Source organism: Temnothorax americanus, unplaced genomic scaffold (genome assembly GCF_048541705.1).
Source record: "Temnothorax americanus isolate GAGA-0224 unplaced genomic scaffold, ASM4854170v1 Scaffold65, whole genome shotgun sequence".
NCBI classification, from domain to species: domain Eukaryota; kingdom Metazoa; phylum Arthropoda; class Insecta; order Hymenoptera; family Formicidae; genus Temnothorax; species Temnothorax americanus.
Window position 1 is genome coordinate 680745 of NW_027509787.1, and position 22947 is coordinate 703691.

Consider the following 22947-nt stretch of genomic DNA (forward strand, 5'->3'; position numbering starts at 1 on the left):
AGGCGCGGGTGAGATCGCGTGTGCGGGGCGCGCCGCGTGCGGAAATTCGGTCGAGTTGCTGCGTGTGATGGGCACAGGCGAGAGCTCGTGTGCGGGGCGCACCGCGTGTGGAGGTTTGAGTGGGACGTCGCTCAGTTATAAATTAAAGCTTGACACGTTCGACGGGATTGTTCCTCTGCGCGAATATTTAACACAGTTCAATTTAATTGCGCAAGCGAATGGCTGGGAGGAATCTTCGAGAACCGTGGCTTTAGCGTCGAGCTTAACAGGGAAAGCGCGTGCCGTATTGGATGGGGTAACCAAATTCGAGAGCCTTCGCTATTCTGAATTAGAGGCTAGGTTAGAGTTGCGTTTTAGCGAAGCGCATATGTCTCAAACGTTTTACACCCAGTTCACTAATCGGAGACAAAAACCCGGAGAAGATCTGTCCGTTTTGGGAGGGAATTTATAACGTTTAGCGCGTTTAGCCTATTCGGAATGCTCGGCCGAGGTGCGGGATAAGATTGCGTGCACCCAGTTCGTTGCGGCGCTTTCTGACGGTTTCGTAAAACGAACTCTTCAGTTAGAGGGATTAACTTCCTTGAGAGCCGCCATAGAGAGGGCCATGGCAATAAAAGTCATCCAAGCGAATAGTTTTTCGCGGAAATTTGAAAGTAGAGATCTCGGAAAAGGCAGAGCTGGGAACGAAATTAAATCGGCGGGAAATGAGAAGGATGAAAAGAGTTCTGCAAATTTTAAGAATTCGGGTTTCAGGACGAGATTCGGGCGTGAGGAAAAGGAGTGCTAGCAGTGCAGTGCCAAAGGGCACTTTTGGTCAAAGTGTCCTTCTCTAACTACCGAAGAGAAGGGAAACTCGGAATAGCCGAGCTCAGCGGGGACATGTTAGAAGAATAATCTTCAAAGAAATTGAATCTGCGGACTGGAAAAGAATGCAATTGGAGAACCCTTCAATTGTAGGAATTTATAGTAGAAAAGAGGAGAATAGACGACCTCTTCGTCAAGAAATAGCTCAGAGAGATTCGACTGCTAAGGACTATTGGCTCCAATGGGATTCTCTGGTGATTAAAGACGGGATTTTGTGTAGAAAATGGGAGTCTCCAAATTTATGTTCCGTTGTTTTTCAAACTATAGTTCCTCGAGGAATGATTTCGCGAATTTTAGAAGAAGCTCATGATTCTTCCACAGGTGACCATTTTGGTGTCAATAAGACCTTAGAAAAGATCCGGAAACATTTTTATTGGGTTTTCTGTAAGCAGGATATCAAACATTGGTGTAGGACTTGTAAAGTTTGCGTTTCAAAGAGAGGGCCATCTGATAAAGGAAAATCTTCTATGCAAATTTACAATGTCAGGGCGCCTTTCGAAAGAATTCAAATGGATGTTCTTGGTCTCCTTCCAACTTCTTCTTCGGGAAATAAATATCTGTTGGTAGTTACGGACTGTTTCACAAAATGGATGGAAGCTTTTCCGCTTGAAAATATTAGGGCTAAAACGATTGCGGAAGTTTTCTTGAGTCAAGTGGTTTCTAGATATGGCATTCCTTCGGAATTACATACTGACCAAGGAAGAAATTTTGAATCTCAATTATTCTTGGAACTAACTCAGTTATTGGGAATTAAAAAAACAAGAACTACTCCATTTCACCCTCAATTCAATGGTCAGGTGGAACATCAGACGTTGTTAAATTATCTGGCAAAGTTCGTTGCTGAAAATCAACGAGATTGGGATCGTTGGATTCCATTAAGGTTGTTGGCGTATAGGTCTTCTAAACATAAAACTACTGGTTTCACTCCTTCTGAATTGCATTTAGGTCGGGAGTTAAAATTACCCTTCGATCTACTTCGCGGACATCCTCCTGGTTCTGAGACTATTCCTTCGGAAAGAGAATATTTCCGTCACTTGAAAAAAAAATGGATCTCATTCATAACATTGTATGTCAACGTATGGAAATTAAGTCTGAAAAAGCTAAGGCGCTTTATGATCGGAAGGATAGACAATTATGCTATGAGCCTGGACAAAAAGTCTGGTTATTTAATCCTCGAAGAAAAATAGGAATAACTCCTAAGTTACAAAGTAATTGGGAAGGTCCTTTTGAAGTCGTTAAAAGAATAAATGATGTAGTTTATTGCATTCGTAGGTCTAAACGGCATAAGAACAAAGTCGTTCATTTAGATAGATTAGCTACTTTTTATGAGAGGTAATTCCTTTCGAATCACGATTTTCATCCGGAGCGCGGAGTCCGAAAAATTTCAATTCATTTAATTAGTTTTTAGGTTTTTAAGAAAAAGATATTTTTCTTTTGTTGTTACTTTCAGCTACTTCTCCGAGAAGATGGTGCCGAACAACATCAGGCGAAGATATTAGCTGAAAGAAAACCGCCTTGCCCACGGATTTTGATCGTGGTTTTTCCGTGGGACTTAGGGCAAATGCCAAGGCGGGGACTGGGGAGTCTTGCGAGACGCAGGATCCACGAAAGCTTCCCCCTCCAGTCCGAAGACTCTCAAGAGGACAGCGCTAGTAGCAAAAGGAAAGCCGACGTTGAAGAGGTTCACACGTAGAAAGAAGCGTTTTTGGATTGAGGGAAGAAACGAAGCTCGTTAACTCGCAGCGTAGCTCGAGGTAGAGCAAAAAGCGTTTCAAGTTCCCGGAAATCTAAGAGAAAGAAACTGCTTGCAACTTTCCTCTAGTTGTCGGGACGACAACTTAAAAAGAGGGGGACAATGTTACGCCCGTGCTGGACACTGAGTAGAGAAGTCGCGGAAAGCTGTGAAGCGCGCTCCTTGACAACGGGAGTTTGTTGATGGATTTATTGATTTTCTGTCTGGCGAATTTTTGAAATCCGCACGCGTTCTGTTTTACGAGCTTGGAATAAACGCATTTCTTAAGTTCTTTTGAGTTCTCTTTCCTTTTGCAAGTTCCGCGAAATACGTGCGCGAGTGTGGAGTGCGCGATAGTGTTACGGCGGCGAGCTTACTCGACGAGCGTAACAATACTATAAATAATGACGAATAAATTTTGTGTTATACCATAACCAGGTGTATTCCGTTCGAGAACCTCTCTGCGAAACAAACGCTCCCACAATTGTAAGTAAAAAGTCAGAAAGTTTCAGAGTCAACTTTTATGTCACATCTACACAATTAAAAAAATAAAATATGAACTGAGTGTTCGTTTCATACGAGGGCAATAAAGAGTTAGGTTGAATGTATTATACTGTTATAGTATCATACGTATTATGTTTAAGGATGGAATCAAATCCAATACACTTAAAAATCCGGTCAAATAATTAAATTTAATTTTTTAGGATTCGAGTAACATTTGTAAGAAATAACATTTCATGCATTGTACTTACGAAGTAATCAATCCCGACTAGTTATGTTTGAATTTTAGAATAAGTATCTGCAGGATTCAAGATGTACATACTTATAAGTAATTTCTATCATAAAAATCAAATCTTTTACAAATAGTAATCGAAAAAAAAGTAATAGTAACAAATAGTAATATTAACTTAGAATCCCCGCACAATTAAAAATATATGAAACAAGGAACAGATATTAGTGTTTAGGAATAAGAAATCAGGAATAAAGCTGGTGTAGCATTGATACGCGGCTTCCGATAAGATAAAAATCTATTCCCTGTTTCTGTTGTCTGTGTTTTTTAATGTGCATCCTTTATTTCTGATTCTTTAGTTCTAGAGACCTATAAGCAGAGATGCGCCAATGACTCTCCACCACTTCCCGGCGGCCACCATCTTCTAACCACAGCTGACTACAAGCGTGGTCATGATTGCCAGAAACGAAGCTTGGTAGCATGCTAGAGCATGTGAATGTTTCCCGTGCTTTTCCCGTGCCGTACACAAATGGGTGCCGTGTATATGTACAGCACACATGTACGCAATTGGGATCTGACATTCGTCGCCATGATATCTTTTTTTGTTAACGATTTTCTGGAAATCGGTTTTTCTAATTTTTCTAATTTTTCGGGAAATAGTTGACCGAATCTCAAAGAATTGTATATGAAACAAGGGTAGAATTTTCCGGGGAGTGATATAAAGTATATAATTTTTCGTTTCTTTCGAATCTTATATTTAAGCCAAAGAGAAACCTGAGAGCGGCCACCGGGATCATTCCGTTCCAGCGGACGTATACTGACGCGCCGCCTAAGAAAGTGGACGTCAACTATGTCGTTACGCTCGGTAACGGTACACACATGGTTCGTGTCCGTGCTATGGTTCGTGTCCGAACTACTCAGATGGAGGGGATATGCTGGTCGCGCAGCCCCTCTTCTGTCCGTGTACGCTCGGCAGTCGGCATTCGGCAAGCTTCGAGCGGGGAGAGAAGGACAGACATACGATCTGCTGTCTCCTTCTCTCTTGAGCTGTGACGTTGCCGGCGCGGCGTTGCCGTTAGCACGCGGCGGCTATACCACGATGCCACGCATTTCGGGTTTCGCGTCTCGTGTCTCGCTGAGTGCCGAGTCCCGAGTCTCGAGTTGGCAAATTGACGATGCGCTATATACGTTACATTTGCGTTTATATTTACAAATTTTAATTTTTATATTTATAAATAAATATATATATGTATATATATTAAAAATTTATAAATATATAAAAATTGCAAATATAATTAATTAAATAAATATTTATAAACTTAAAAATTAAAATACGCAAATAATGTAATGTATAAAAATCACGGTTCTATACATACGCTTTTTTATCTAAAAAAGTCTTACATTAAAAACCTTTACTTTAACATAATAATATTTACATGTAATATTTAAATGCACTAGACACTACAGACGCGCGCTTCGCGCGCGCTATTTAGCTTTAACATTATGCTATTACTATTACACTATTAACCCTTGATACACACAACTGTCAAAATATACAATGACAGCTGCAAATGAAGTAAGCGCAGCAAGAGAACCAATCGGCATCGCGAAAAAATGACAACAATACCTACGACATGCTCTTTTTAGAAGAGGATACCAATAATTATATTATTAACTATGAGAAATAATTGTAGTTTATAATGTTTTTTTACTCTTATTAAATTTATTTTACCTAAGCATGTTCAATTGGCCAAATTACGGCTAAATTACAAGCAACAACAAAAGAATATTGGATAAAAATAAAAACACTTTATTAAATAAACAATACACATGGGTAACATTTCGACTGTACTTATTATAATTAGTTTTCTTCGGAACGGATTACTATGAATATAAAAGAAGAAGATAAATATTAAAACATGATAATGTTTAAGTTAACATACTAAAACATTAAACAATTTCCTAATAATATAAACAACATAAACAATAATGTAATTAAATCACAAATATAAAAACGCCGAAGTAATCAAATGAAACCATGACAAGATAAATTTTATATTTATATTGAGAGGTGATAAAATCTCTTCCGTCAGGAAGAGAATGTAAACAATTATTAACGGGGGTATTTTGATTTAAAATATCTTTAAAATAGATATTTTTCAAGAATTTTTTGTAGGGAAACAAAGAAAGTGAATAACGTTAAACTTTGCATGTTCACTTCACCTTATTTTAAAATTTTATTTTTATTTAAGTAACAAAAATGCTCTTCTTTTCTGTTATATCCTGGTCACTATAAATGACAGACGGTGTAAATAATTCTAGCTGTTCTAGGTATCTGAAACACAAAAAGCTAAAATTTTCTTATTCTGCAGAAGTGTGGCTATTGTCTGAACTAGAATTAAATCAATATTTCTATTCTGTGTGTGTAAAAGCGGCTTTTTATTAAAAATATTATAACTTTTATCAAAATTGCATTAGTATTTTATTAAAAGAAAAAACTAATAAACAATGTTTATTCTAGTTCAAACGATAGCCATCACTTATTTTAAATAAGAAAGTTTTTGGTTTTTACATTTCTGATATTTAGAACAGCTAGAATCATTTATAGAATGGTTTGTTCCGCCAACAATAATCAACAAGAAACGTTTATTAGTTTCGACTTTTAATGGCAATATAAATTGAAACGTTGCTACGTTTCGACCCCTCGGATCGAGTCCTTATCAAGCAATCTAAATAAAAAAAACACACAATCCGGTATAACAATAATTCGGTCAGCAAGATAAAATTAATAGTCAGGAGAATATATTATAGATACAGCGATACCTGGTAACTATTCCTTGTCACAAACTTAAACGTCGGCATTCTCGAAAATTTTGCCCGAAATAATCAACTGATCGCTGGAAACAATGGTCAGTGAGCAATGTAAAAAAGTATGCAGATAAGGCGAGCAGAAAATAACTCACACGTGTAAGTCGGTGACAGTGGAGAACGCATTAAAAATATAAAAGAGTGACCACTGCGATGAAGCGTTGTCAGTATTGAAATTTTCTACGGAGCAGAACATTATCGTGGAACGACGACTAACGCGTGTTCACATGTCGTAGTTGAGAGGTATACTGACTGTTTTCGATATCTGACACATTGTAGGTTGTTCGACTCTGTCACTTTTCACCAACATGCCAAAGGAGTTTGTTTACACAAGCTCGCGCACAAGCCTGAACTCTAGAATTAGATGAGGAAGGAACAAATAATAAGAATCCGTTTATTAAGAGAGAGATTGCGTTTAGTAATTTATGTAATTTGAAATGGCTAGATTGGGCAGAACTATACAAAGAATACCAACATTTGTTGCATAGGAGAAGGGAAACTGCCCGAAAATCTTCCCAGTATTCGTGAACCAATTATTACATAGATCATATAACATACTATAGAAATACAATAAAGGTATAAAACACATAAAAGAAACAAATCAATAGTTATTATAGTAGAGTCCTTTTTTTAAATATGTATCATAATATACTTGGAGGTTTTACTGAGGTATTTCTTTATCATATAAAATCTTCATTGCAAGAAGAATTGTCATAGTAGATTCTCGTATAATTTCTTTTGACGTAGTCAAGCTTAGAATTAGTTGTTCTTCTCTAAAGAAAGGATCGTTTGAAACATAAACATAAATCAATTAATACAAGAATATCACTTCAGATAGAATGTATATAATCTGGAAAATAATGCATCAATCTTTTATTTTAAATAACGAATTACTATCATCAGTCTATTCAGTGATGTTGTTTGTAATGTTAATACTGATTGAGTATTACCAAATAAGTATCTAAATCTCGGTAAAGCATTATACTATATCGTGAGCGATTACTACAACATAAGCTATATACATGACATGAGCAACAACAGAAACACAAGCGATAAGTTTCTCACTGAATTTACTAGACTAAATCTTGCACTAAGCAATCTTTGATTGACACATTAATTAACCACAGCATGAACGTAATACTAGATAACTAAATAATTCGCAAGATATTTATTAGAAGATTATAAAGTAATTGAATAAGAACTTATATAGCAACGCACGGAAACGGTTATTCGATAGTGTTATTACAATGCCAGGAACAATCTATATATTTCGCAAAGAACGTATTCTCATTTCATATGGAATACAAAGAAAAGTATACATAGCTCGCAAATTAACGTAATAAACCACAAGAGATATTGTCTAATTAATGAGAAAGAAACAATCGCATAAAGAAGAACTAAAGTTTTTTACTTGTCATGAAAATGGTTGCAACCGAACGATTAATTATTTACTTTGCTTTAAACTGAGCTCAGTGTTATACTCGAAATGAATTGTGCACAAACCTGAAATAAGAAAGGATGTTTTCCTCTCAACACGAGAAACTTAGTAAATTTCCTCAGAATAACAAGGATAACTTTCCTCAGAATAACAAGGATAACTCTCAGATGAGCATAGAATCCTTTGATCAGGATTCCTAACGTGACGCTAGATGAACTTCTAACGTCTCTACTCGCTATTGTGAAATGATTGGTTACCTTGTGAGCAAAACAGATGAATAATTAGAGCTAGTCTTACAGAACACGCCACAAACAAATTTCCTCTCAATGTATAAGTAGCTGCTCGTATTCAGCTTGAACAGGATTCCTCGAATGTTCCAGAAAATGGCTACCTTCCTCGAACCTTCCACGTGCCGGCATGGCTCGCCAGGATGTATCTCGCTGGCTTCCTCTTAGTGACGATCGCTGTTGTCCTTTTCCGATCCGTATATGTTTCACAATTATCTTATTTATCGCACACGAATAGGCCGATCTCAAATACTTTACGACTTAACTGCGAAAAGATGATGCAATTATGCGACTCGAATTTATGTATAACGCACGATGTATCACGCACAATGTCTGGGAGACGAATGCTCGCTCGGCCGGGCTGCGCGCCCCTCCTAACATGCTCAAGCATGCGCGGTAAACACGTGCCTCGCCGCCTGGGACGCAACGTTGTCGGCGCCGCACGCGCGCTTTTTCCATGAACTACGTAGAACGCGCGGCTTGACCTATCATATTACAATCGACACTGATGGCCGCAAAAAAGAATAACACAATCTCTCTCTCTCTCTCTCTCAACTTCAAACAGAGTTGGTTCTGAAAGCTATCGAAAAGCGATGGGATTAAATTTCACCTAATACAATGTTTACTCTACCTCAATCCTTCACGCGATTAGTCTGATACTTGATTCTACTAGCTTTCGTTTTAATGGTAATTTTTATGAACAGACCTTTGGTAGTCCGATGGGCTCCCCTCTGTCGCCGATTATTGCGGACTTGGTGATGGATGATTTGGAGACCCATTGCTTGAGCTCACTGAATTTTGTGTCCCAATTTTCTTTAGATTTGTTGACGATATCTTCGCAATAATACCCAGAGCAAAGCTCGGTGACGTCTTATTCGCGTTTAACAATTACCATCCACGCCTTCAATTCACACACAAAACGGAAACAAACAACTCGATTCCGTTTCTTGACACCGTCGTAATTAGAGAGGGATGTCGCTTATTCACTAATTGTTATAGGAAGCCTACGTTCTCGGGCCGGTATATTAATTATTTTTCAAATCACCCATTTCAGTATAAGGTCAATACAATATCTAGCTTAATAGACCAAGCAATTTTATTGGCAGATAGTCGCTTTCATGCAACCAACATCAATATCGTTAAAGAAATTCTATTGAATAACTAATTTCCCTTAGAAGTTATAAATAAAAAAATTAATATCAGGCCCAAAACACTCGCGAATGCAACCGATAGAGTCAATGGTACATAGAATAAGGTTGATGCGCGACGTTGCATTGCCGTACCATATGTGAAAGGTGTAGGCGAGGATATCCGACGCATTCTCAATTAACACAGTTCACCTCGATACTGTATATACTATCCCGAAAAAACTCGAGGGAATTATTCAGAGAGAAAAGGATAAACTTGCCAGAGATAATGAGACCGAGCTTGTATATCAGATCGATTGTGACGACTGCGATGCTGTATACATCGGACAGACCAAACGGCATTTAATGACACGCATCAAGGAGCACCAAAATGACATCAAAAAGCATGACAGCAATCACTCGGTGGTGAGCAAACATCGCGTTTTGTGCGGTCACAATTTCAAATGGTCAAAAACCAACATCATTCATAAAAAAAAATATTAAAAAAAAAAAGATTGCTGAAATGTTTTTAATTAAAAAACATACAAAGACGATAAATTTAAAAAAAGATACAGAAAACTTAAATCCGATTTATGACAAAGTAATTTCATCGGTGTAAATATCATGCGAACTATATTTGTTTATTCGAACAACCTACAATGTGTCAGATACCGAAAACAGTCAGTATACCTCTCAACTACGACATGTGAACACGCGTTAGTCGTCGCTCCACGATAATGTTCTGCTCCGTAGAAAATTTCAATACTGACAACGCTTCATCGCAGTGGTCACTCTTTTATATTTTTAATGCGTTCTCCACTGTCACCGACTTACACGTGTGAGTTATTTTCTGCTCGCCTTTAACTGCATACTTTTTTACATTGCTCACTGACCATTGTTTCCAGCGATCAGTTGATTATTTCGGGCAAAATTTTCGAGAATGCCGACGTTTAAGTTTGTGACAAGGAATAGTTACCAGGTATCGCTGTATCTATAATATATTCTCCTGACTATTAATTTTATCCTGCTGACCGAATTATTGTTATACCGGATTGTGTGTTTTTTTATTTAGATTGCTTGATAAGGACCTGATCCGAGGGGTCGAAACGTAACAACGTTTCAATTTATATTGCCATTAGAAGTCGAAACTAATAAACGTTTCTTGTAGAATCATTTACTTCATCTCTCATTTACGTCTTTTAGTGATCAAGATATAACATAGATATATAAGAAGAATATTTTTCTTACTTAAAAAATAAAAATATATTCTTAAAATAAGATTAAAAGACCATGCAAAGTTTAACGTTATTCGCTTTCTTCGTTCACCTAATTAAAAATTCCTGAAAAATACCTATTTTTGAAGACCATCTATGGCTCCAGTCGTGCTCAACTTGTGCTTTAAAAGAAAAATTTATTTTACTAAAGTTTGGGCCAAAGCACATATGACAGTCGTAGTCGTGGACGTAAGTAACGTACAAGCTTTGGCGTATCTTGATATGTCAGGTCGGGAACTACGACCGTCGTATATCGATCGCTACGCCATGTTATGTGCTTTGACCCTTCATTGTTTATATACAAAATATTACATATAACAACTAAAAAATAAGAAGTTAACTTCACGCGTGAGAACTCATGCGGCGTTGCCAAGTAATAAACTGACGCCTCTCCTCTTCTGTCATTCCTGAACCGAGCGAAAAATTCATCAAATCGCGTACTTTACACAAGTATTTCTCAAAAACGCGTACCGCAAGGGTATTGACACTTATCGCATATTATTTCTATTTTTATGGATCATATACTAGTTTTTCAAAAACATTTAGAGAAAACTTTTTTCACAATTCATTATAATGTCTGTTTTACAATAGCTCGGAATAGGAATTCCATGTTAAAAGTTGAAACTTTGAAGCTCAATATCTCGATTTTTAATACCGTAAAAGGTTCTGAAATTTATACCACCCATAAAGCACACCTAAATTAATGTATATTCACAATTTAAAAAAAAATCTAGAGAAAATTGATTTTCCGGAGAACGTCCTTAAGATCTTTCAAACCAGAATACGCCCTTGTAATTTATTATTTGTCATTAACATATTGTTATTAATTACGTACATATAAGTGTGAGAAAGCATATATGGTACAAAATAATTTTAATATTTAAATTATTGTAATAATAAAGAAATTAATTATTTACATTTTCTACAGTGCGTGCGTGTGTGTGTGTGATATTATTGACAAGTTTTTTTGCACGTTTACATTTCTTTTGCAGATTTTTTACACGCTTAACTTTCACAAGTGTGATGTCAAATACAGACAAAATTTTTAATCTGTTATAAGCGTGACTTTAAATGCAAGATTTTGATAATCAAATGTTTAACATTTTCAATTTGCAAACAAGTGACCAGCAATATCATCCACAGCATGTAGTCTTAAAATACTACGATTTTCTCTAGAAGCACTAATTTATTCGCCGACATTACGAATTTCTTCTGCAACAATCACATAAAATATTGAACAGTTTTCTTGAACGATTATAACAACGTCTGCATGCTCTTAAGCATCATTAACCCTCCGAGGCCACACCTCTTTTTTTAATACGCCCCGGCCACACGCGTGTTAATATGAAAATCCAAATTGTATTTCTAAACATCGTGAATATTATTAATTAAACAGACATATTTTACATTTAATTATATATATTTGTGTATTTTTATGTTGTAAATTTTTTATCACACACAAACGTCTTGCCATTGATTATTATTGTCATTAAGCTTTTAAAAAATAATATTTATCATATTTAAAAAAACAAATTGCATTTTCATACTCACACGCGCATTATATATATATATATATATATATATATATATATATATATATAAATGCATTAAAGAAATTTAAAATATATTTTAAAAGTTAAGATAAGTTTCTGTCTCTATATATAAACATAACTCTTTCTTCCAAGTCTGTCAAAATTTTTTGAAAGAATAACATTTGAAACAGCATTTTCTTTAAAGAAGAATAAACATTTTTTAATAGGGCTATTATTTTAGAATGAGAATGTGAACAATACCTTAACGAATTAATAATGCAAGGACATACAGACGTTGTTACAACCATTCGAGAAAACTGTTCAACATTTTATGTGTTGCTGCAGAAGAAATTCGTAATGTCGGCGGACAAATTATGCGCTAGTGCTGCTAGAAAAGATCATAATATTTTAAGGCTACATGCTGTGTAGATGATATTGCTTGTCCCTCGTTTGCAGTTTGAAAATGTTTGATTATTAAAAACGTTTGATTATTAAAATCTTGCATTCGAAATAACGCTTATAACAGATAAACAAAAATCTTGTCTGTATTTGACATCACACTTGTGAAAATTAAGCGTGTAAAAAATATGTAAAAAAAATGTAAACGTGCAAAGAAACTATTGTCAATAACATCACGCATACACACACATAAGAAAATGTAAATAATTGATTTTTTTATTATTATTACAATAATTTGAATATTGAAATTATTTTATACCATATGCTTTCTAATACTTACATGTATATAATTAATAACAATATATTAATAACAAACAATAAATTAAGGGTGTATTCTAGTTTAAAAAGTCTTAAAAATAAGTATTTTTCATACATAGGGATTTTTTATACCGGATCAAAGAAAACGAATATTATTAAACTTTGCATGTTCTTATTTAACCTTATTTTAAAAATTTATTTTTATTTTTTAAGTAAGAAAAATGCTATTTTTTTTATGTTATATCCTGATCACTAGAAGGTGTAAATGACAGACGGAGTAAATGATTCTGGCAGTTCTATAGGTATCAGAAACCCAAAAACAAAAAATTTTCTTATTCAGAATAAGTGTGGTTATTGTCTGAACTAGAATAAACATTATACATTTATGTTGAGGCACGCGGATCGCAAATAATTGAATATTGGTTATAAACTATAATGAGGTTTATTATAAGGAACGTTACATAGAGAGTGGACACGTGTGTAACCGACAATGGTAAAGAGCGGACTGAAGAGGTAGAGGAAGTGGGGGTATACATGGGCGCTGCGTGCGCACACTGGTATCAGGCGCGGGGGCGCCGGTCGTCGTTGTCTCCATCATAGGTCGCCATTTCCAACAATTTATTAGTTTTTTTCTTTTAATAAAATACTAACAAAATTTAAAAAAAAAAGTTATAATATTTTTAATAATATAAGAGAAATAAGACCCCCCGTTTTATGTGACCGTTATACAATCAATCAATATTAAATAAGCCGTTTACGGTTCGAGCTTGGATCTTAATAGCCTAATAATATTTTTTGTGTACTACACGTATATTTTTTCCAACCTTAATAAACTGCGCACCGACATAACTTGTCAGACTTACAACACAGCTCGTGTGTTGAAGTAGTAAATTTTTTACTGTTATTTAAATCGATTTAATTAGTGGGCAGTGAGGGGATTTTACTACTCCAATAGGAGCTGTGTTATAAGTCTGACAAGTTAGTTGGCGCGTAGTTTATTAAGGTTGAAAAAAATATGTAAATATAGTATATACAAAATATTATTAGGCTACTATAAAATCCAAGCTCAGACCGTAAATTGTTTATTTAATATTTATTAATAATATATTTTTGATAAAAAGGCTGCCTAGAATGGAAATATTGGTTTAGTTTTAGTTCAGACGATAGCCACATATACTTTTTCTGAATAAGAAAATTTTAGCTTTTTGCGTTTCAGATACCTATAGAACAGCTAGAATTATTTACACCGTCTGTCATTTATACCTTCTAGTGACCAGAATACCTATAATATAATAGAAAAAAAGCATTTTTGTTACTTAAAAAATAAAAATAAAATTTTAAAATAAGGTGAAGTGAACATGCAAAGTTTAAGGGGGTACATATGAGTAGACCGCAAGAAAGAAAGGTGAAATTCGGGCGCTGTTCTCGTGGCCGGCGTTAATGTGTTCCTCGCGGACGGTGATCAGAATATCTCGAGAACGGCTGGACCGATTTGCTTCAAATTTATACACAATGTTTTGCGATAGTTTTTCTCGTTTCCATCGGGAAATTTTTTTTTTACTCAACTAGTTTTTTTTATCAGACTATAAAAGTCAAAAATTTGGGTTGTAAAAAAATTTACATTAATTATCATGTTTCTTGATATTTATCTTCTTCTTTCGTAATAATCCGTTCCGAAGAAGACTAACTATAGTCGAAACATTAACCGTGTGCATTATTTGTATAATAAATTGTTTTTATTTTAATCCAATATCCCTCTTTTGGTGCTCGTGATTTGGCAAATTTAATAAGAGTAAAAAGAACACTATAAACTACCTTTTTTTTCTTGATAGTTAATATTTTACTATTATTATGCATTTAAATATTGAATTTCAATATTATGCCAAAGTTAATGTTTTTAATATGACTTTTTTTCTAGATAAAAAAGTATATTGGCCAGAACGGGAATTTCTATACATTAACATTTACGAATTTTAGTTTTTATGTTTATAAATATTTACTTAATTAATTAATTTTATGTTTAATTTTAACGGTACAAAAACTACGGAAGTACATGATCATACGTGATTTTATGTTTAATATAATTTATTTATTAATTTGCAATTTTTTTGTAAATATAATTGCAATAATAATAAATATAACAATTAAAACACGTAAATATAAACATAAATGTAACATAGCGCATCGTCGATTTGCCAACTCGAGACTCGGCACTCGGCGAGACACGAGAAGCGATACCCGAAATGCGTGGCCTCTAACAGCTCAAGGCAGCTCAAGAGAGAAGGAAACAGCAGGGGCCCTATTCTTGAATCGTTTTCATGAAACTCGCATGCAAAATTCATTGCTTTTCAAATAGAAAGTCGCATACGAAAATCATTAATGCAGGTTCTAGAATACGGTCCCAGATCGTATGTCTGCCCTTCTCTCCCCGCGCGAAGCTTGTCGAGTGCCGAGCGTACACGGACAGAAGAGGGGCTTGCGCGACCAGCACATCCCCTCCATCTGAGTAGTTCGGACACGAACCATAGCACGGATACGAACCCATGTATCGTTACCCGAGTTTTCTCTGATCGTTACCGAGCGTAACGCCGTAGTTGACGTCCACTTTCTCAGAGGACAGATTAGAACAGGCGTCCCCCGAAGCGGGATGGCCGCTCTTAGGTTTCTCTCTGTTTAAGCCCATCTTAAGTACAATCTTAAGATGTTATGAACCAATCACAGAGCCGTATTAGCATCTTAAGACATTACTTAAGACGGTCTTGAAATAAAAACCAACTATGAATACCGGCCTTAGTCCTGATTGCTAAAGACCAGGGGCCCTATTCTCGAATCGTTTTCATGAAACTCGCATGAAAAATTCAATGCTTTTCAAATAGAAAGTCGCATACGAAAATCATTAGGGCAGGCTCGAGAATACGGTCCCTGGGCACATAGAAAAACTTAAGGGAGGATTATAGTGTAACCAAACAAAAAAATCAATTTTTTCTTGCATAATGGCGACGCAAAGATTTCGCGAGCGCTCCTGGTGGCAAAATGTGAAACTGGCGTAAGACAGATAGACTGGTCGTAGGTAGGTTAGCTGTGGTTTAACAGCATTTTCTTATTTCTTGTACTTTTTAAAATGCTGTTCGTAATAGATGACGTAATGAAAGCCACAGAGGGATCAAGAGACATGGTAGTGTCTCGCGCCAAGTACGCGCGGAGCAAGACGCACCGTGATTCATTTACGCGAACGCACAAGTTGCGAGTACTCGAGATGTTGAAATCTCAATAACGAGTAAACGGATCAAGTTCTAAGTAGGCTTGATCGATAGCTTAAGGTCGATTTATAAAATAAGTGTTTTTATTTTTCCGCTACGTGCTCTACGAGCGAAGATATTACGATGCAAAGTCTGAAATGTTAAATTTTACATTAAGATACGTCGTCGTCGCCGTACGGTTGAAACCTACGGTTGGTTTTTGTCTCGATAGATGGCATTTGAGAACATGTCGAGCGTCCCCCCGGGTCCCCTCCATGCTGTAACAGTGTTGCTACACTAAAAAGAGACAGCATATACGCGTACGTGCGCGCCGTCGCTTAGTGCGTTCGCGTGGACAGCGCGCTGTCAGTCAGTTATTATAACCTAGTAATTGCTAGTTGTTCGAGATCCGTCGAACTTTCCTACGCGAAACATCGGCTCGAAAACATTATTATATTTAACATCAAGAAATACCGATGTTTATGTGGTTCGAGCTCTGTCGAACTTGTGCGAAACATACGTTCCCCGCGATCCCCGCGCCCTCGAAGCCCATCGATCGCGATCACGCGTTACGAGAGTGCTCCCTTATTTGTCGAAGCACGGAAACGGCTGTTGTGACGCGTGATGTGACCATACGGACGAATAGCGATTCAGCTCTCATAGCGCGTTCGTTCCGGAAAATCAACCCTCTTGAGTAAACGGCGAATTCGCTCGCCGGACAGTCAGTCGTTGCTGAGGATTCCTAGCCTCAAGTCGTGGGCTCGAACTCATAGCCGAAAGTCGTCGCGTATCAATCCTCGTCTAAAGACAGCACGGCTCTCTCCCTCTTAAATCGCTGCTTGAATCGCTACTCGCTCGCTCCGTCTTAAAGTGCGGATCAAAGTTACTTATACCGTACCTAAGTCGTCTACAGACGATTCCGAGTCTCGACATCGAACTCGCGAAACTCATGTTCGACCGTTAGACGCCGTGCCGTCGTAAGCGGTGAGATCCCGACGACGGGCAGAGGCGCCGTACGGCAAACCGGGCTCGTGCGACGACCGGGTCTCCCCGTTTAAGGGGGACCGGCCGCCTAGTAGTGTGTCACATTGTTTTGAGCCTTTCGACTCACGAGACTCCTAGAGATATCATTGCCACCTTTGACTAGAGAGGATACGGCCTTAGAGGCGTTCAGGCATAATCCCACGGATGGTAGCTTCGCACCACCGGCCGCTCGACCGAGTGCGTGAACCAAATGTCCGAACCTGCGGTTCCTCTCGTACTGAGCAGGATTACTATCGCAATGACTGGTCATCAGTAGGGTAAAACTAACCTGTCTCACGACGGTCTAACGGTATATTCTTTCATTAAGTGTACTACTTAGCGAGGGGTCCGAAAACTTCCGGTCGTGCTCCGCTCGCGATCGTTCTTCTGCCGCGCGCTCAAGATTTCCGTTCGACGCGTACAAGATCTCCGCTCCGCGAGAGGCTTCGATGCGAGAAGCTGAGACAAGATTTCCGTTCGCGATACCTGGCAGAAAAGTACGAACGACTCAGAAGATTTCCAAATCCGCGGCGCACGATCCGTTGTTCCCCCTCGCGTCTTTTCCGTTCTTGAAATAAAGACTATATATTTCTTTGTGCAATCTGTGTTCCGAGTGCTTTAATCCTCATTCCTCCCGCGAATTTACGACTCGCGTTATCCACGCTTCTCGCTCAACTCTGAGCGGAATCCAGATTCAGGGCGACCGTCGGAAAGCGACGCCCGAACACTAGTAATACATCACGTTCGCGTGTAATAACACTGTGGTCTCATCGTTAAATTTCGGAATTATAAACAATCGTAGTATTTAACGATGAGAGACCACGGTCGCGCAAGGATCGAAGTGCCACGAAATTAGGATGTGGATGTCACAAGAGGTGAAATATCAGCGGGTCGGAGATATATAATTATGTTTACGCGAGCATTACTTCTGTAATAACTTACGATAATTCCTCCATGTAAACGAGGTTTTGTGGTAACTTACGATAATTTATTCCGTGTAAACAAATGAATTATTGTAAGTACTACAGAAGTAACGCTCGCGCGTGACGCGTAAACGTAAGTCAGTTATAACCTAGAAATAGATAGTGACAGTCGTGATCATCGCCGCGGTATAGTGATAGTGAAATATATATTGATGGCAAGAAGCTGATGCCGAGGAGATTAAAGAAGGAAAGTGTTATCTATCCAAAATCGCACACGTACGTATATGTTGTCTTGTAAAAGTTGTAAAAGTTAAGCTGTATTTATATGCACGTGTGACAGGCACTAATTTTCTGAAAAATCTATCGTATTTTTTATATGCACGTGTAACAGGTATTATCGCGTAACAAAAATTTCTCTGAAATATGTTTATATTTGTGAGACGTGAAAGCAAAGAGACTAAAAAGTGGATTGATCATCTTTATTAGCAAGAAAAATAAGAAAGCTCCCATAGTACTTTTGCAAGCGCTTGTCCTCAGAACTTCTGGCTTGAGCAATCAACATCCTTATTTAGTTGACCTTTAGGTTGAGTTGTCTAAGGATTTTGGCTTAAGGCTTATAAGTGAGCAGTCTCTAGAATGTAGATGTCCAGCTGGTCAATCACAAAAGTGTAAACACATTGTTGCAGTGATGCTATATCTGTCCAAGTATGTTACTTTATTTAATTGCTATTATATTGGACACTCATTGCAAAGCTATAAAGAAGTTTGTTTTAATAATACCAAATTTGTTCTCTTGTTTTCAGAGTTAAAGAGTCAGAACTAGATGACCTTGGTTGCACTGACATTGAGCAGCAATGGGAACTATTTAAATCTGCCACTTTGAGGGAGTACCAAGCAAAACATCTTTCTGAGTTGTGCCATGTAGTCTCAGAAAGATGTATATGTGTCAATAATACCAGAGGTTACAAAGGAGCAAAGATGGTGTAATCAACTAACATGTCGTAAGCGCACTGCATAGTGTTGTATCGATAAATAATTGTATCAATAAATTCCTGTTTTTTATTGCTTTATTTACATTTCTATTAATTGCATCATTAATCAAATAATAAATAAATTTGATTAAATGTTTGCCATAATTATGTGCTTAATTGTTATGATTTTATACTACAAATTTATTTACTTTTAATGAAAAAAAAATAAAATTAAAATTTCAATGAAATTAAATAAAATCAAATCAAATTGTGCGAATAGTTTTGTTAGAAAATTTAGTAAATGTGTAATGATAATATTTAAGAAATTTTTTATTGCTAATTAGGGTTGCCGCTGACCTAAAAATTATGACAATATTTAGTCATGTAATTTAAAATTTGTAAGTTCTATATTTCAGTTTCTCGACTTAACTGGCAAAGTTTCGTACATCAAATTTCGCACGGCGAAATATATTTATTTATCACTGGCGAACTACGAAAGCTGTTTATTTGTAAGTTTTGTACAATAAAACATTTTCTAAACAAAACATCTTTTAATGTTATTGCTCACTACTAGTTAAGCTGTTCCTTTGATAGTTTGGTTTGTACCATCCTTATTTACAACTTTCCATTATAACTCTCTTTACTAAAGAAACTATTCTTAATTTTTTTTTATTTATATCTTAAAAAATAATATGATGTGGGAAAATACGATTTTGCTCCAAAAAGTGAGACGCGCTTTGGATCGATACAGCACAAATATGCGTCTGTACCGACTTTGCAGTTTCCTCATTCTATCGTTGTAGGAATAAAATTTTGTTTATACCTGCCTAGATTCTCAACTATAATGCTCTATCTGGTATAAACGTGTGTTTGTATTTATGTGTATTTTTGTGTGTATGTGTCTGCAAACCGTGATAAAATGAATCCTTCGAGAAAAAGGAAGGCATTTTATGGGCCCGGAATAGCGGACTAATTTAACTGTAAGTATCGTAAAAATATCAAAAACTTCATTTCTTTATTTAACTGTGTTTTTTTTTACTCGCCATAATAATCCACCATTTTAAATATTGAAAATCTGATATCAGATTCTGATTCAGCGACCTTAAGAACCTTTTATACTGAAATCTTCATGCATCTTTATGTGCTTTTTCGCCTGACAGCAAAGAAGTAAACTTTAAACGTATTTTTCTCAAAACTAATTTTTCCAACTTGGCGTGCAGGATAACTCAAAAAGTGATTAATCAATAACTTTTGCAAAGTACGATTCGATTCCTTATAATTTTCTCCAGGGATTGAACCAGAGATTTACTGTTATAACTTTATTGTTTATTTATAGCATTTTAATTAATAATAAAAAATTAATTTTTTGATTGAAAAAATGTCACTTTTCTTGCTATTGCTGTGACTCCGTCAATTTTTCATATTTTTATTTACAAGTAGGTTCAATCTCCGCGAAATTGACTAGCTTTAACAAAAATATTGGTTTTTTGCTTTCAGATAAATCAGCTCGTTGCTACACTGTATGCCGAAAACCGATGCGCTACCGACATTGTGTCATAAAGTTGTACGCCAACACGACAAAAATTAAAAAATTTGAAAAACCGACATCTTTTTCTTCTTTAAGAATGCCTTTTTATATTAAAAAAAAATTGATCTAATATCACTTATTTCTTCCTGATGTGCTGCAAGAAAGTTTAAACGAATCCACTAAATGGTTTCTGAGTTATAACGATTTTAAGGATGTATTGGAGGTAGGGGAGACCGGCGGGGAGTCGTCACCGAGGCGGAGTCGTCAACAATTATCTCGAAATTTGTATGTTGTGTAAACTCGCCATTAATATTGTAAACACTACTTATGGTGCCCATGTGACTAACGGAGTTTAGTGAGATTATAAGCCATGTTGTAATTTTCATTAAGGCGTGTTTTCGGAAATTAAAAGTAAAATTTTTTGCGCGTCAAAAATTTTAAATATTTTAAATATTTTCTCTCCGAATCTCAAGATAAGTGATTCTAAAGAGTAATACATGCTAAACACAAATTCAGTGAAATTTTTTATTTTTGTTGATTTCTAATATTTCATGAACGATCAAACTTAAAATCTATGTCCAGGACAAAGTCGTCACCAAGCCATATCATAGAGACTTCGGGCGAAAATCAAAATCAAAGAAGCAGCAGTGGTCGGATTCCGGCGAGGACTTAGATATATGTGCTGTGTGTGCTCAGAGATGACAGAATAGAGCTGAGACGAGAAACAGTGTATTTCGTGCAAGCGTAGGTCACATAAGTGTGTGCGCTTTTCTTGCGCTCTAATTATTTTCGCCATTGTGTTTTTAATTAATGTTTCCATTTTTCTATTAAAAAATAATTAATAAAATGCATCCTATCATTTTTCATGATCGGAATTATAAATTTTCATTTAAAATTCAGTCCAAGAATGGAGTGACGACTCCGCCCCGGCAATTTTGACATTTCAATTTTTGCACTTTCGTCGTTTTCACAAAGCTACGTAGACCAAAAATGTCCTTATAAATTTTGTAGCCAAGGGTTTACTCTTTACAACGGTATATCACATTTTACTAAAATTATTTGTTTTGTTGTTAAAAATCAGCACCGAAAAAATAGTGACGACTTCGCCCCGGTCTTCCCTACGTCAAATATATTCAGAAATAGCTGAAATTTTGAGATGTTTTTTTTAAATTAAATTAAAAATGCTCTGTAACTGATTTATTAAACGATTTGAGAGTTATTAAAGTTTAAGGTTGATAAAATTAACATTATCTTTTATGGAGAATCGACATTTTTGCTGTAAATTTAGAAGAGGATATAAAGGGTCTGGCCAGTTTTTTTATGGCGGAATGCCCCCAGCAATATCGAGCTGATTTTCACACATTAACTAACCTCATGACCCAACACTAAATTACCGTTTATAACAGCTTCTAGAACAACATGGTTCCGAAGTTAGAGCGTCAAATTAAAAAATCAAATTTTTTTTTCTCCGGAACGAGAAAAACTAGAATCTTGAAAAAAATATGGGTAGTAGGATACCTTAGGAGGGTTCAAACAAATATGGTTTAATTTGACTCCGACATCTATAAAGTGTCGAAAAAATTTTTCAAAACAATATTTTTTTAATACTCGGTAGAGATACCCCACTATCATATTTTATATGCAATATCACTACTTACCCATGTATAATATATTTTACTCGAGATGATCGTAGCGGTACAACATATAAAAACAAAAAATCAAAAATATCCCTTCTTTTACACTTGAGTTACAATGAGTCTTTTAATTTTTCTTTTTGATTTAATTTTACTATTCTTTGATTTAATTTAGATTTTACAGTAATTTTAAAATAGCACTCTCTTAAAAAAACGGATATTTTTGGTTTTCTTTTATGTTTTTAACCATGTACCGCCACGATCATTTCGAGTAAAATATAAATCCAAAACATTCTAATCCAAAACCACCAATTACATATATGTATTACCTCAAAAATAATTTTTGTGCTTTTAAAAATTTAAACCCAAGTGGTACGTATCTTTGTATTCCCATTCAAGGATCTTCCTATTCTAATTCAAGTAATAGTAGCTTATTTAATTCTCCTTAGAAGAATAATATAAAATTGTGTTACCTTACTCAACTTAAGTAATATATAAAAATTAGTACAAAATTAAACATTTATTTAAAAGAAGTAAGAAATAAGAATAAATAATTGTTTCATAAAAGTTTCAAAAATTTTAATTTAAAAAACTTGGCGCTGCTAAACAAAATAGTATATTAATAAAACAATTTCTATAAATGGAAAAAATACTTTACTAAACTATCTTTATTGCTTATCCCCGCAGGGTTTGCAAGGCGTTTTTTTTTTTCTTAGAAACGTTACCCAAACCTCCACAATGCTAACCTTCTCCTCTCACTTTAACCCTTTGGACCAACGGTTTAACGTCTCTTCCGAAAAACGGAGCCCAGTTTCCATCTAGGGATACCTAGGTGGCGGGGGCAGCGTGTTACAGCAGAGAAAATTCTTGAGAAAATTCTAAGTGGCCTAGTGGGATTCGAACCCGGCTATTGCAACCTGCTCCGGATTACGAATCTGGCGCTCTACCTACTAGACCAGCCGTCTCGCCGAAAAAATACTTTACTTTAAACTCTAAACTTTAAACTGTACTTACTTGGTACGTGATTAAAAACAAAAAAGAAAACCAAAAATATCCTTTT

General features: G+C 36.0%; 1 protein-coding gene and 1 long non-coding RNA gene across 6 annotated transcripts in view; one reads left to right on the forward strand and one right to left on the reverse strand.

The window, feature by feature from the left end:
• The window catches only part of Ocrl (Oculocerebrorenal syndrome of Lowe), an 81782-nt gene that overhangs the window by 42795 nt on the left and 16040 nt on the right, over positions 1-22947 (reverse strand). The window lies entirely within an intron of this gene.
• LOC143905660 (uncharacterized) lies at positions 16882-18920 on the forward strand. Its single transcript, XR_013259279.1, has 2 exons — positions 16882-18459; positions 18558-18920. It is a non-coding gene; the product is annotated as an uncharacterized LOC143905660 (long non-coding RNA).